Raw genomic sequence first — 15,019 nt, forward strand, 5'->3', positions numbered from 1 at the left:
GACAACAAACAAGCCAGCTGGAAAAAAAAAAAGGAGTTTTCAAAAACCAGGCCCTTCGTGGGACCTGCTTTCTCACTAGACCATTTGTTTTCATTTGCTTCAGCATCTTTATCGATGCACTCCAAAGTGATTTTGAGCAGTGTGTCCCTGTGAGACCGGTCCCCTCTGACCATAACCAACATCCCGTGTGCCATTACCACAGATGGTACAGGTGTAACTGCAGCGGAGAAAAATGAGATGCGTGACGCTAATCACTTATGCACACTGATGCATGTTCAACCTCCTGGTCAACAAGCCACCAAAGCGCTCACCTTTGCATTTTCTCCTTCAAAATGGTGGAAATGACATCAGATAAGGTGACTTGAATAAAATAATGTGCAAGTAGATGGTGAAGTCGACCCAGGGGAAGATGCAGAATATTTCAAGGCGCTACAGCCTTGAATTGAGTTTGCATATGATGTTGAAAAGCAGCAGCACTGACATGTTATGCGCTGAAACTATCTCTCCACACATCTGCGGCACGGGTTGACTTAGCGGCATTCATTGCCTCCACACTTCACCGCAGTTAACCTGTGCTGCCCACAATGTAGGTTTTATTGACGAATTTAATCTCTTCTGGAAACAGGCTTTTTTTCCCCCATCTGGTATCCACAGCAATAGCCAAGGATCACACTCCCTGTTTGATAATATTTCTTAGTCAAGCTGGAGCTCCCCCCTCACCCTGACTATTCTCCACTGCATGTCCTCACCTCATCATTTTCTCCTGTTCCCCCCAGCAATCTTCTCCATCTTCCACAATACACAGGGCTCTGAACATAAGATCCCTGGAGGGAAAATACCTTAGAATTAATCATTTTACCACAGACCTTAGGCATGACACAATTCAGAATACAGAAATTTTTTTTGGTGAAAATAAACGAACAGCACCTTTCATATCAGCAGTTTTTACCTATCAGACTTGGAAGAAGGTAACGACTATATGTCTTATTCAGCTATTGAGTTTACTTCATGTCAGGAGTGACATGTATAAGGTTCGGGTATATAAGAAGTGTCTGCTGGCATCCTTGATGATTTTAGGAAGTTCTTTTTTCCAAAACTAAGACAGTAAATATTACTGTAAATTTTGATCAGCTGTTTTTTTGTACAGTGATTTTTTAAGAACACATATGCACTTATTTCTGTTAAAACTTGTACTATCCCAGCAGGAGAGAGCAGAAGCCATTCAATAGATCAGGTTACTTCCAAAGGCTTTAACCTATACAACATCGCTGTCCTTACTTGACACCGCAGCAGATGTTCTAAAGACAGTTAACAGCTCACTGTTCTATAAAGTTTTCCCTGAAGCCCTGCAAACAGCAGTAATCAAGCCACTAAAAGCTAATTTGGATCCATCTGCAACTACAGGCTTTCAAACCTGCCATTGGTTGCATTTTTAGGTGAGATCAGTGGAAACGTCAACCTCTACTACAGCTGATCACAATAATAGGAGGACTTGGAACAATGCAGTTGTCTCACTGCATTGTTCCAGCATTCAGAACAAGACACTTAATTGGTAGCTGTTAACGGGGAGTCTGACAAACATTGATTCTTGGACCTCTTGTTTAATCTTCACATGCCCCTGTTGACCAACATCATTAAAAATGTTCCAGTTTAAGGCCATTTGTCTCATGTATCAGTTGACGCTCAGGGATTGTGCATTAAATGTATCAGTCCCTGGAGGCTGCTGAACTTCCCCCACTTAAACGAGGATAAAAGTAAAGTCAGATTTTTTTTTTTGTAAAAATAAGTTACAACCTTGGGACAAAACTCTTGAAACTCATTTGTTCATTGATTAATTGAGGTTCTAATGATTGTTGTCCCTGTAATCTTTGACTCCTTTCTGCAAAGCACTTTGAGTTGTTCTGCGCAGGATTTATCTCCCCTCGCTTTATGGTTGACTCTCTTACTGTGAAGCCTCTAAGTGTATGAAGCTTTTCTCAATGCAGTGTGAGACTACATTTCAGCTATTACCATGACAGCGTAGAAGTTCATCTCTTAAGTGCTGTGTCCTAGTCAGTTGGACTGTTTCGGTTCCCTTGAAGACATTTTGGCTCTCACCCAAACAGCTTCTTCTGTTTTAAGTTGACGGTAGGGAGTTTCAGGATAATTCTGTGCGATTGTGACCATCTACAGAGTCATTTGTCACCTGTGAGCTCTGGGTTTCAGTTGTTGAGGTCATGTGGGTCATTAGAGTGTCCTTGATTCAACTGGTATCTATCTGGGTCAGAAGAGACAGGGAATTCATTTGTGAATGGGGGTTGAGTTTCCTTGGGAGGGTGCTTAGGACAACTTTGTAGGTGGATGACAGGTAGTGAAGAAGGCCACCTCCTCTGTTCAGGGTCGATCCCTCCAGTTTGACGTTGATGGCTTCTTTAACTCCTCTTTCAAACCATCTTCATCTGCCTTTTCTGAGCAAGATATGTACAAGCTGTCCTCAAAGGAATGTCTCTTCTCCAGATGTAAGTGGACAGCTGGATCTTGACCTGACATGTTGGCTCTCCTGTGCCGTGCCTTCTGTTTGTGTCGTGGTTCTTTTGTTTGCCTCATGTATAGATCAGTGCAATCTGGCTGCACTGGACCCCATAAACTGTTGCTTTGCTTGGGTCTCTCCTCTTGGATGAGAGGCAAAACATCCACAAGGAAACCTTTCTCATCACCGTTCTTGTCTTGTCCTGTCACATTTTCTCCATGTCGAAGTTGGCCTTTTACAGATAGCACATAGACCGCAATCAATTGGAATGACCTTTAGTTACATCATCATCATCTGCCATGGTGAGAGCTATTCATACACTGTTTACCTTTTAAACTAAGGCCCTCCATCAGACTCATTACCATTCGTTTGTGAAGATTATACTCCATTATACCAGAGAGGCTGAGGCGAGAGAGCGAGCACATTTATCTGCATTCTTTTCATTGTAATGATCCCATCATTCCCCCTTTACCCCTTCCTTGTAATATAGTGTCTCAATCTCACATCCCTTTATTTCTCCTTCTCACCTTTTGCTCTCACTTTCTGTCATTGCTCTCTTTTCTGTGGTGTTATTGGCAGATATCGTTCATTTCCATCACTTCTCGACACCCTCCCCGCGGTGTCTACATGGCCTGGCTACACAATTAGGAGCTCATTACTTGCTAATACACAGACTAGAAGATAGACAAAGGCAGTCTGGGCCTTTTTTGTTGTGTGCTCTGGCTTCCATCATTTTATCTCTCTCTCTCCCAGGGCACTTTTCAAGTAAAAGGGTGCAATTTTTCTTCCTCCTTCTCCCCTCTCATCATACCCTCTGCTGCGGTATGTCTCCTCAGCAGTGTATAATGAGCCTGTGTGTGCTTAGAAGAATTAAAAGTTCCATTTCCATTTCTTTAGCACTGATCTTATAAATTAAATGTCCTTTCAACCCAAATACCTTTAACTTTTAAGATTCTGCGCACCATTCTCAGCCCCGTTCAGAAAGGTTTACTGCTTCATTCATTTCTTTTTTTCAACCTAAAGTACAGCTTTGTTTTTTTATGTTTTTTGAGAATGCAGATTTTCTATTGTTTTTTTTTTTAATTATTCATTATTTAGAGAATTCAGGGAGTTTATTCTTAGATTTTTCTCTCCTGCCATATTCAGAGCTCACACTGTACAGATACATGCAAACTGAAAAACATGAGTCTCACAGGTGCAACATAAGGTCATTGTTGGCAGTTTCCCTCTGTGTTCGCTTCATTTCTCACTGTCTGGCTGGCTCTGCAGAAATGCCAATTTGCTCAGGAAGGGGTCCACAGTATAGCTGTGGATGAGTGGGGTGTGCTACTGTTTACCGGCGTGTTCTGCGACAGTTGACTGCATGATAAAAGAGACACAAGGGAGTGTTGACATTTAGTTTTGTGCCGTGATGGGCCAATGCGGGGAATCCAAATTAATGGCGTAGATGTGTTTCTTTGACAGAGGACGTTTCCTCCAATGTGCTGATAAGGAATACAAGCCTATAAGAAGGTATTTGGCTGGGATTGTGTGCACTAGTGCACAAATCTCTGTGATCAGGCCATGTGTGCATTCTTATCTGGTGTATTTTTGAATGTCGGTGCATCTACAGACTGCACTCGTCTAAATATGAAAGGTGAGTGGCTTTCCTGCAGTGCCAACATCTAAATCTCATTTTAGTCACCATTCTCCTCCTCATCCTTCCTCCCCTATCTCTATCAGCTCCTCCTTTTTGTGAAGGTAATCCCAAGGTGATGTTAATAGGCTGGGATACCGTTGAAAATACCGCTGTCATCTCTCAAAGGATTAGACGAACAATTGCTTCTCTCAAACCCAAGCCAAGTGGTTTAGAGAAAGCTACGCAACCATAAAACAACTTTCTGGAAAGAGCCTGTAATACTGCTGGTGTGCAGGTTTGTGTTTTGTTTCTTGACATTACCACACCAGATCTGATGTCCCCAGTACAGAGCTTGCATTTTAATGCATTTATGCTCTGATCTCCATTTTAATTTAACCACAGATGGAACCATAAACAGCCCTAACAGCTTTGGGATTATGGACTCAGTGTGATCTTTGATCCCAGATTAATGGGAGACCAGTGTGTGATTAATGGAGCCTTGTTACGCCAAGCCAGGCCAATTTAGCCAGTTCCAAAAGATCCAAAAGCCAGTATACAGGTTTAGTTATACGTATTTGAAACAGAATGTTAAAACATAACAGAATAGGATAAGGTAAGGCAAATAGTGGCAATCAGCTGTTCATGTATATTTGTTTGCAATATATGAAATAAGCTATAAGACTCAATAATTAAATGAAATTAGTGACTATTTTTATTTTGCAAATTAAACCAGTTTTTTTGTTTTTGTTTTTAATTTAATTGCCAGTTGAGTCTAGCCAAAGGCTGGTGTGGAAGGGTGGTGCTCCAGCTGTGTCAAATCATTGTGATTTTTAATGAATCAGAGAAAGCAGCGAAGGTCATTGTCGGTACATCCTATTTTGACTTCAAGACTGGAGACAGTAAATATCAGTAGCTGATGAGGGACCTTGGAGCTGATCCTGTCAGGTTCATTGGTTTGCACTACACGTGGAGAAAGAGTTCAGCGAGCGGGCGACAGTTTCATGAGATTGCGCCGGCTTGTTGCTCCTCTACCTGCTGCCTGCTCGCCTCTCATTAAAATGAATTACGAGGCACATCAATAGCTCCCCAGCTGAAAAAGACCGTGTGTCTGTGTTTGCTAACACCAGTGGAACATCTGAAGCTTGTAGATTTATATCAATAAAATTTAAGCATGCCGTTGATCTTGCATAGTCCAAATTGTACTCTCATTGTCCCTTTAGTTTATTTCAAGGTTGAAAAAAAAATTACTTTCTAAGTTGATTTAAAATCCTAAATTCTCTCCATTTTATTTGTGCATGTCTACAAAAAAGAAACTTGATTCAAATTATGTTTCTGCTTCTCTTCAAGCTTTTATTCTCTCTCTCCCCTTCTCTTACCAGTTCTATCACTGTGCTATTTCAGCCCACAGATATGCCATCAATAATGCAGCCTCTTTAACAAAGTCAAGGCTTTTAAGTGGGTTTGTGTGGTTGTTTGTTGGCCACATGCTCCTGGAAAAAAAAGTAGATTTTCAACCGAAATACATTCCTGACCGACGTTTCATACTTTATAGCTCATTAAGTTCTGGATTAAAAATTAACCAAGGTCTAATACAGCTTTTTTTTTCCCTCTGTATAGAAGCAGATTAAATACATACCTGTTTTTGCACATTTTAAATGTGGTATGTGGTTTATCTTAGAATCTGTATTACAACTGTTCCTCCAGCAACAGTAATATCCTTCTGTCTAATTCATCCTTGTATTATATTTCTATTTTAGATATATATTTTTAAATCTGAAGCACATTATTTGGATATTAGTCGTATGAAATATACTTCACTTGCCTTTATCATCATGGAGGCTTTACTCTGTGAACCTCAGCGCTAGTGAAAAGCACTTGATGCTGAAAGGGCAGGAAGTCGCAGTTTCACCAGGGATGTAGAGAACTGAGCAACGTCTGCATATTGCCGTTGGCATCACTGGAACCGTAGCTCGAGCAAGAAGGAGATAAAGCGGCTCTATCATGGGGGTTCGTATCCAAGTTCATATTCTGCTTTTGTTTGCGTTTCTGTTCAGACAACAGACAGCTTGTGAAACACTGCAAACCTTACACAGCTTCATGTTACACTGCCAGTGAACTAGTGAACTGTCTTTTCATGGGGAAAACCCATGTGGGCCAGGCTGCTTTTTTCTGTGTGATGAGTGTGAGGATAAGTAAGTTAATTTTGAGGAAAGAGGTTGATATTCTAAAATTAAGGTTATTCCTCATCTGTCTGTGGTAACACCACAAGCTATAGGAAGTTAGAAAACTCATTCTAGCACAGTGAGTGGGTTTGATGTTTGTCCAACAGAGCAGATCCCCTGCAGATAAACAGAAATACATCCTGTATGCTGGATTTAAAAATAATGGGTTGTTTTGAAAACATCGCCTAAAAACCAATGACTTATTTTTGTGGCCAGTTGAAAAAAAAAAAAAAAAGTTTGGTGACGTTTTGACAAATTTCGTGAACTGCATCTCATTTAGGTCGCATACTGTGAGATTTATGCTTTTATTGCATTCAAGAGTAAACCTTTATGTTCAGTAAGCATACTGGTCTTTGTGATGAAAGCATGCATCTTATTCTTGGCTGCTTCCTCTGTGGTTTGGATAAACATTGATACTATAAGGAAGCATATCAGCACATTCGCTTCCGAGGACCGCATTTGTGTTCAAGGAAGTCACTGACTTACATTTAGGAGGCCGCCTTTATTTCATGGAATAGTACATGCTTAAGAGGGAACAACCGGTATATCTTGTATGGTTTGTCTCTCCACATGCACACAGTGATGGTGGAACGGCCAATGCTGTCCTGTCATGGTCTTTACACTGTCATAAGCCATGTGACACACTCCAACCTGAGTATATTAACAAGCCAACAGCCACATTGATAAAATGAGTTACTTCTGTTGCAAAGCATTTCACATTAGTACAAAAACATTTTTTTGTCAGATATTTTTGTTATTTATGGCAGCGCAGTACCTGTGCTGGGAAAGTGTTTGTGTGGATTACTGTGTGTTTCAGAAAGTACAGTTATTTTGTCCATGACATAAATGGTTTTAGTGTCACATGAAATGACAACAGTGCAACACCACTGAAATGCATTATTTTCCTGCCACGCTGAATTTGTTACTCTGTGGCTTAGTCGACCTCCTCCACTCTGTCTATATTTCTCTTTGACTGTTTATATATACACACACATATAGTGGACCAATCAAAATAAACTGCATTAATGTAGCAGACAGTTCCATTTCTCACCAACACTTCTCAGAAGCTCAGCAAACCAGACATCTTGAGGAGCAATGAGAGCCCCATATTTTCAGTTGTATGTTCTGCCCCAGGTTTAAGTTTTAAGCACCTTGTAAAAAAAAATAACATAACTGAAAATATTGGCAGAGATACAAGTGATACAACTTCCTCTATACAGACTGCCTTCAGACATGGTTCTGAAATGCAATGCTGGTATTTCATGTCAGGGAGGTGGATACATTTAGGCTATTTGTATTAGGCCCTGTTCTGAATGGAGAAGAGAGGAGACAGACGCAACACGTTACTTGGATTTAGTTCTAATTCTACGTCTTCCATCATATTAATTGAAAGGATGACAGCAAATGGCAAGTTAGGTCTAAGTTTTGGACAATGTTGACCTAAATCACCACGAGCACTTAAGCAAGACACTACCTGTTCCTGGTTCCTTGGTACCACGTGAACTACTAACTGATAGTAATACTGGATCACTTAAAATCTCATTGATCAAAAGGAGGCCGTTGATGTGTAGTGTAATTTCACTATTTTGGAGCGATCGTACATCTGATTATAAGGGAGCAATGTTTAACTCATTACAGGAGAGACAGGAAGAAACAAAAATAATGTGCTCCCTGCTAGCCGCTGCTTCGAACGCAAACTTGAAGAGTTCATGGCAAAGTTTCAACAGTCCCGTCCCTGGTTAATGTTGATGCATGGCCCTCGTCTAAACATGGAATCACCACAGTGTTAACACAGCTGAGTTGCGATGCTAAATGGGCAGAGAAAGTTACCCAAAGGATCTGCAAATTTATTTATTTAGGAGGATATCCTGCAGATAAGCAACATTGAGGGCAAAAGGTTTTGATTCCTGGTCAATTTAATCGCACCAGCATATGGAATTTTAATCGCATCACACACACACACACACACACAATCACCAGACTTTTTGAAACTTAATACGAAGAACGAAGGCAGGAGCTGTTGGAAAAGTTACCCACAATTGAGAAAGTTGCGCCAACCACAGACGGCTGCTCTGCTTTAATGCCTGAGAGGGCTCTCACCATCACCTGCCACTACGGTACCTATTAAATTGAAATTGAAACTGCCCGCATCCAATGCTCATTTCTAGCCATCCCATTTCGACCAATAAAGAGTGTGTACGCATACACAGCATCTTACTAAACAAGGAAAAACCTCTGAATTCATAAATTCATGAACCTTTGTTTGTCTTGTTAGCCCAAAATAATTGGCCAGAGGCTTTACCAGAGTGGCAAGACTGGCCTGGAAGGACTTTGATATAATAATTCAAACTCCGGGTCATCAGCCAATGCCTTCAGGACTCACTAAATTAAGTGAAGAACAGAGCCCCTCCCCAAACATACTTCCCCGCACAGTTTCCATGTGTGTGTGTGTGTTAGCGGCTGGTGAGGGTTGAAAAGAAAGCGGTGTCCTAGCGTGTATCATATTATTCAGTTTGCTGTCTGTCTCCACGCATGGCTACCCTTTTCTAAATCTCTCCCCCATTAAGGCTTTTCTTGCTCTGTTGCTCTGAGCTCATGCTGCCTGGCGTGTGTGTCTTTCTGTAGGGTGTCTTTAATTGATGCAGACCAGTTTCTATACACTTGTGCTTTTTTTGCTGGATGGTTCAGTGAGCTGAGGGAACAGGATGGAGGATTTTTCCTTCTCCCTGGGAAGTTCTCTCTCTGCTACATTAACACACAATGAAAGCGACAGCCAAAACACCTCCACCCCCCGCCGTGCTGCAGAGCCTGCTAGTGTTGCTCACCCATTAAGATTGGTGTGTAATTGAAAAATATATTTCTCTCTTTGAACCTAAAACAGTTAGTTTTTATTCAGAGCTAGGCAGTATTGATTCTCGCCTCCCTTCCTCTCCAACACAAACAGCTGTTGCCTTGATGTCAGGCCGTAATGTAACTTAACTTGGTCTTTTTTCAGCTTCCAAAAGAATTACACTTAAATTCTCTTGAGACTGTTCACATAGCAAGGTGTATTATTGAGGACCAAATTGTCTCCCCCCTGAAAGCTCAACAGCACCCTTTTATCACCATTCTTCTACCATAGTTTGGGTGGTAGTTTCACTCCTGTTGAAGCTCGTGCAGTATACACTGACACCCCAATTGATTTTTAGTGCCGTTTCGATCAGAGGCTCAACCTTTCACCCGCAGCCAATCAATGCAGGTCAGATATCAAAGCCTGTTGAGAAAAATGGGGTTAAAGCAGTAAGCGTCACGCCAATAGTCATTTCAGATATAGATTTATATAGCTGACCTTTCAAGCTCGGAGCACAAGGGGATAAAACTTGCTTAGAGCAGCCATTACCAGGAGTGTGAGGACAGAAAATGATGTTTCTGTCCACCTCTCTACTTCTTTTTATTGCCCCTGTAGTATTCCTCACGTAATTGTTCAGTGCAACTCTTGTCTAGCTGTTGTCTGCCTCCCTTTTCCCTCACTAGTAGCACTCCTTACTGAAAAGCTTAGGGGCACCAGCACATTTTGTTTTCATTCCTCTTGTCCATACTCCTTTTAGAGAGCCAGTGATTTATGCTGCAGCAGTGTCAGACAGTCTGTTTGTTTAGACACAGTTGTGGGGCTTCTGTCCAGCTGGCCCAGCAGTGTGACCTGGGCCTCCAGCAGTGTAGTAACAGTGCGGGCACTGAAGCAGCAGGGGGTAAGACCAAATCCAGCAACTGCAGACAAATGCCTGTGGTTTGGTGTAGCAAGGCGAATTCAAGGAGAAGCTCTCCTTCTTGCTGGAGTATTTGGTTCCAGCAATAGCCCCCCCGTCCAGAGCTCTTAGTGACATTTGGCAGCAAAACTGGATATGGGTATTTTGCAGTGGACTTGTCTCCACTGGTGTGTGGGTGTTTGTTACAAGGATAGCATCACTCTTGCAGGTTTCCATTTCGTGATCACGTGGAGTGATTCAAGTGATTATTCTCAAATAGTTACATTTTAATACCTTAATATGCTCAATTATTTTCTGAGTCAGTGTCACACGAGTAGCTCTTCCAGGTGGTGCAGCTGACAATTCAATATGTGATGGAGTGAGTAAGTCTGCAGTGCTCCCCAGATTGGCAGAGTGGGCAGAGCAAAGATCAGGATGACTTTGTAGGGTGAACGGGTGATGTTCAATTGAGGAGAGGAAAATGTGGGAGAAAAAGTCCAAAATATTTTTTTTTTAAAGAGAAAGAAATAGTCATGCTCACATTGCAAGTCACTGATTACTCAGTATTGGATAAGGAGATTCTATTAAGAATTTTTTTTCGCCCCCTGAAAATATTTCAATTTTATTAAGAACCACTGGGAAATTAGTCATGTTTATGCAGGAAGTTAAATTTTTTTTTGCAAATTACAAGTGAAGTAAGAGAGGTGCAGTGTGTATCCACATGTAGCTGCAGCAAGCTGAGCTGATAGCTGGAGACCGCAGGATCTCACCTCGAGTGAACTAATGAAACTTCTTAGAAAAAGTAGAAGCAGAAATTTTAAATGCTAATTTAAAAAGTATCCAGCTGATGTTAGAGAGACTACGCTCCATGAGTCAACAGCTTAGGTCTGAGTGGACACGAGCATGGTGGTGGGTGTGAAATGGTAGGAGGTAGCGGATGGATGTTCAAAGGCATGGATGGTACAGTCAATATTTACTCTGAGTAATTGGTCCAACTTCCCCTGCAAGACACACAGGCCTCCAACGTCATCCATGCCCCACCGCCTCCAGTTCGCTCTCAGACACCCACTTGTGCTGTACAATCTGTGCTGTGATCATCATAACAGTCCAGGCATTTGAACTGAATGAATGCCTGGACACAGACTTTCCACTGAAAGTCTGAGTTGCCTGGAGAGGGTTTCAGTGCCCTACGAGTACTGCAGTGAGTTATTATTCTGTGATGAGCGATGTAGTGATGCTTGTAATTTAGTAATGAGGTGGGCATGTTTGTTACTCAACTGTAAACCACTGTAAGAAGACGAGCTTTATACTCCATTGATGGAGTGACAAGAGAATTTAAGAAGGTGTGTCAAGCATGCCAACAGAGAGGCTCCAAACATGGAGAGGAGAGAACGACTGTGCACTTTAGTTATTGACAGTAAAAATGCAGTGAAGAGACTCGTGGGAAAAGATGAGCTGCCTGTCAACCTTCTGTCTTCTTCATTCTTTTTGGCTGCCTCTCAAACACAACACTCAGACCGCTCTATGTCCTCTCGCTCTCAAAGCAACTCTGATTATTGAACAGTCAGTCTGTGGTCGTTTTAGATGACTTAAGTAGACCTGTTGATCTGAATGGAACTTTTGCTTTTGTTTGCATGTTTTGTTAGCACATAAGTAAACTCTAATGGTTGCTGTTGTCTGCTAATCTATCAATCGTTTGAACAGATCTTAGTTTGTCAGTGAATAAATGCCCTTCCTCGACAGCTTGGTGGAAGCTCAAATCCAACCAATCATTTGCAGTTGTTACATTTTCACATTAAAATTTAGGCCTTTAGTTTGCTTTGGGCAGGTTGAAAAATAATGTCTCTGGCGTTCAGTTAGTCACTGTTTTTACAAACGCTGTTGTCTTGATCTCTCGCTCAACCTTTTTCTATATTTCAAAAGGCAAAAGAGTGGTTTGCGTCATTCCCTCAGAGGATCAGAAAGGTTGCGCTTCTCATTTAGGAGAGAATGTATACAGACCTTACAGAAGGTGATAAAAGTCCAGGAGGATGATGTAACATGCACAGGTGATTACTTTCAGTTACTGAACTGAACACTGAAAACTTGCTACTCTTACTGAGTGAATATCAACCATCTGTGTAGACCTTGTGAGCTCTGGTTATGAATTCACAAAGGTTTCTTATTTGAGTGCAATTGGAGCTGTCTGTAATGAATAAAGCCTTGTTAAGAATGTTGCTCTCTAATGATTAAATAGAGAAATCAAATATTTTCTCTTTTGCACCAGTGAATCAATTTATTCGTTTTATAATGACAAAAAGAAAACAAAACGTAACAGATCAACTATCTCATCTGAAGGAAACCAAGTTTCTTTTCAGAGCAATAGGATTGTACCCTTTGATTTGTAAACGCATACAAATACAGCAGGTAAAATATATTGATCATCACTATTTTCTCAGTAAATATGTTTCTAAAAAAAGGTGTTCGACACGAAATTCTCACCAGATATCGTAACAACCCATGCAACGAAATAAAACCTGAGATGTTTAGAAATTGTGTAATAAAATGGACTGACACAGGAGAGAGTATTTAACACAATTATATTAAATACTTTGCACAAAATCCTTTGTTGGTAATAACAGCTTCAAGATGCCTCCTGTAAGGAGAAACCAGTTGCTTGCATTGCTCAGGGGTGATTTGGGCCCAGTCTTCCACACAGTCTTCAAATCTTGAAGGTTGCATGGGCCTCTTCTGATCTTCTAGTTCTTTCCCAGATTTTCTATGGGGTTCCAGTCAGGTGATTCTAGCAGCTTTATTTTCATTCTCTAAAACCAAGTGAGTTTCCTTGGTTGTGTATTTGGGATCATCATCTCACTGAAATATCCACCCTTGTTTCATCTTCATCATCCTGGTAGATTGCAGCAGATTTTTTTATCAAGACTGTCTCAGTACATTTTTCCTTTCATCCTTCCTTCAGAGGTTTGCCAATGCTGTATGCTGAAAAACAGCCCCACACCATGATGTTCCAACTTCCAAACGTCACTCTTATGGTATTTTTGGGGTGATGTGCAGTCCCATTTGACCCCTAAAATATGGTGTGTATCATGGCATCCAAAAAGTTCAATGTCAGTCTCAGCTGACCAGACCGTATGCTCCCAGGATTTCACAGGCTTGTCTAAATGTTGTGCAGCAAATGCTTAACATCTTTTTCCTTCAGCAATGGACTCTTGCATGGTGAGCATGTATACAGGCCATGGCTGTTGAGTGCGGTACTTACTGTTGTCTTTGAAACAATTGTACCTGGTAATTCCAGGTCTTTCTGAGGCTCTCTACAAGTGGTCCTTGGACAACTCCTCTGTCAGAAATCTTGCCAGGAGTACCTGGTTGTGGCCTGTTCATGGTGAACTAATGTTTCCACTTCCAAATTATTACCCCCACAGTGCTCACTGGAACATTCAGAGGTTTAGAAATCCTTCTGTTACCAATGCCATCAGTATGGTTTACTACAGTAAGGTTACAAAGGCCTTGCGAGAGCTCTTTACTTTTATCCATCATGAGATGTTTCTTGTGTGACACCAGGGCAATGAGACACCTTTTTATAGGCCATCATTTGGACCTGAACCAGCGGATATTAATTTGCGCTGACAAGGGGCAGGATTGCTTTCTAATTACTGATAGATTTCAGCTGGTGTCTTGGCTTTCTGTGCCTTTTTTGCGCCTCCATTTCTTTGTGTGTTTAATACTTTTTCCCTGTGTCATTCCAATTTTTTAACACATAACTTAATTTATGGACATCTAAGGTTTAATTTTTTTGCATGTGTGGGTTGCATGGATTGTTATCGACATCTGGTGAATATTTCATGTCAGTAGCACCTTTAGAAATATATTTACAGAGAAAAATGGTGACGGGTTCATACTTATTTTACCTGCTGCATTAGTGCTGGTTTGTTGGACAAAAGTGGAAAAAGGGGACAATTTATCTTTTTCAAAGAAGCTGGATATGGATGAGATAAATGATCAGCTTCTAATTGATCAGTTCATTATATCTGAATGAGACCAAATCTATTAATTAGCTACATCAAAGTCAGTTTAATGATAATTAAATAAATAATGACTTCCGATAATATTTTGATACTATTTAGTTAGGTAGTTAGTTGCTAGTTATTTCTCTTGACCAATCCCAGGTTGGTTTTTATTTAAATTCTCAGTCAGATCCATAATTATTTGATCATATATGCTAAAAAACAGTTCCAAGACTGCTATCATCTTTTAGACTTAGAGACTTAGACTTCCTTTATTGTCATTGCACAAAAAAAACACGACAGTGAGATTTTGGCATTCCTTGGCTTCCGGATTACAACAGGGATGGAATTATAGGGCAGTTTAAAAAATTGAATATAGACTCAGACACTAAAACTAAAAACAACAATACAACATTTTTTTTATTTATATATATATAGAGAGAGAGAGAGAAAGAGAGAGAGAGACATAAAAACATGAAAGTGACAATATTTCAGATGTATTTCCCTTTGGATGATAGAAATAGAGGCCAATCCAGCTGTAGTCTCATTTTTTGAAAGATAAATAAACCAGCATATTCCAGTGTGAAAGTGATAATCTTGATGAAACAAAAATACTCACTGTAGCACCCTTTTCCCTTATTTCTACATGACTACTTTTAACAAGTTGAGTTTTTTTTATAAGGAAAGCTGGAAAGTGACTTAAGGCTTAAAGGTCCAAACCTCTTGGTAGCAGGTGCAGCTCCTGCGTCGGGCAGCTGTAATGAAGTTGGCTACCTGCTGAACCCAGTTTCAGCACTGTAGTATAAAAGTCACTGGTCTGTGTGAGACTCCTCATTACTGCCCTATAGTTTTGTTTAGGAGCTAAAGTGTTCACTGCATAGTGTCAAACCTCAAGTAAAAGGCCATGTTTCACATTCTTGCCCATTATGGTGCAGCTCAGCTGC

The 15,019-nt window shown here is 40.8% G+C and overlaps 1 protein-coding gene across 1 annotated transcript in view; it reads left to right on the plus strand.

The window, feature by feature from the left end:
- The window catches only part of ldlrad3 (low density lipoprotein receptor class A domain containing 3), a 93,192-nt gene that overhangs the window by 13,591 nt on the left and 64,582 nt on the right, over nt 1–15,019 (plus strand). The window lies entirely within an intron of this gene.

This window comes from Aulostomus chinensis, chromosome 7 (assembly GCF_037954235.1).
Source record: "Aulostomus chinensis isolate RoL2024-O1b breed Wild chromosome 7, RoL_Achi_v1.0, whole genome shotgun sequence".
In the NCBI taxonomy this organism is placed as follows: Eukaryota; Metazoa; Chordata; class Actinopteri; order Syngnathiformes; family Aulostomidae; genus Aulostomus; species Aulostomus chinensis.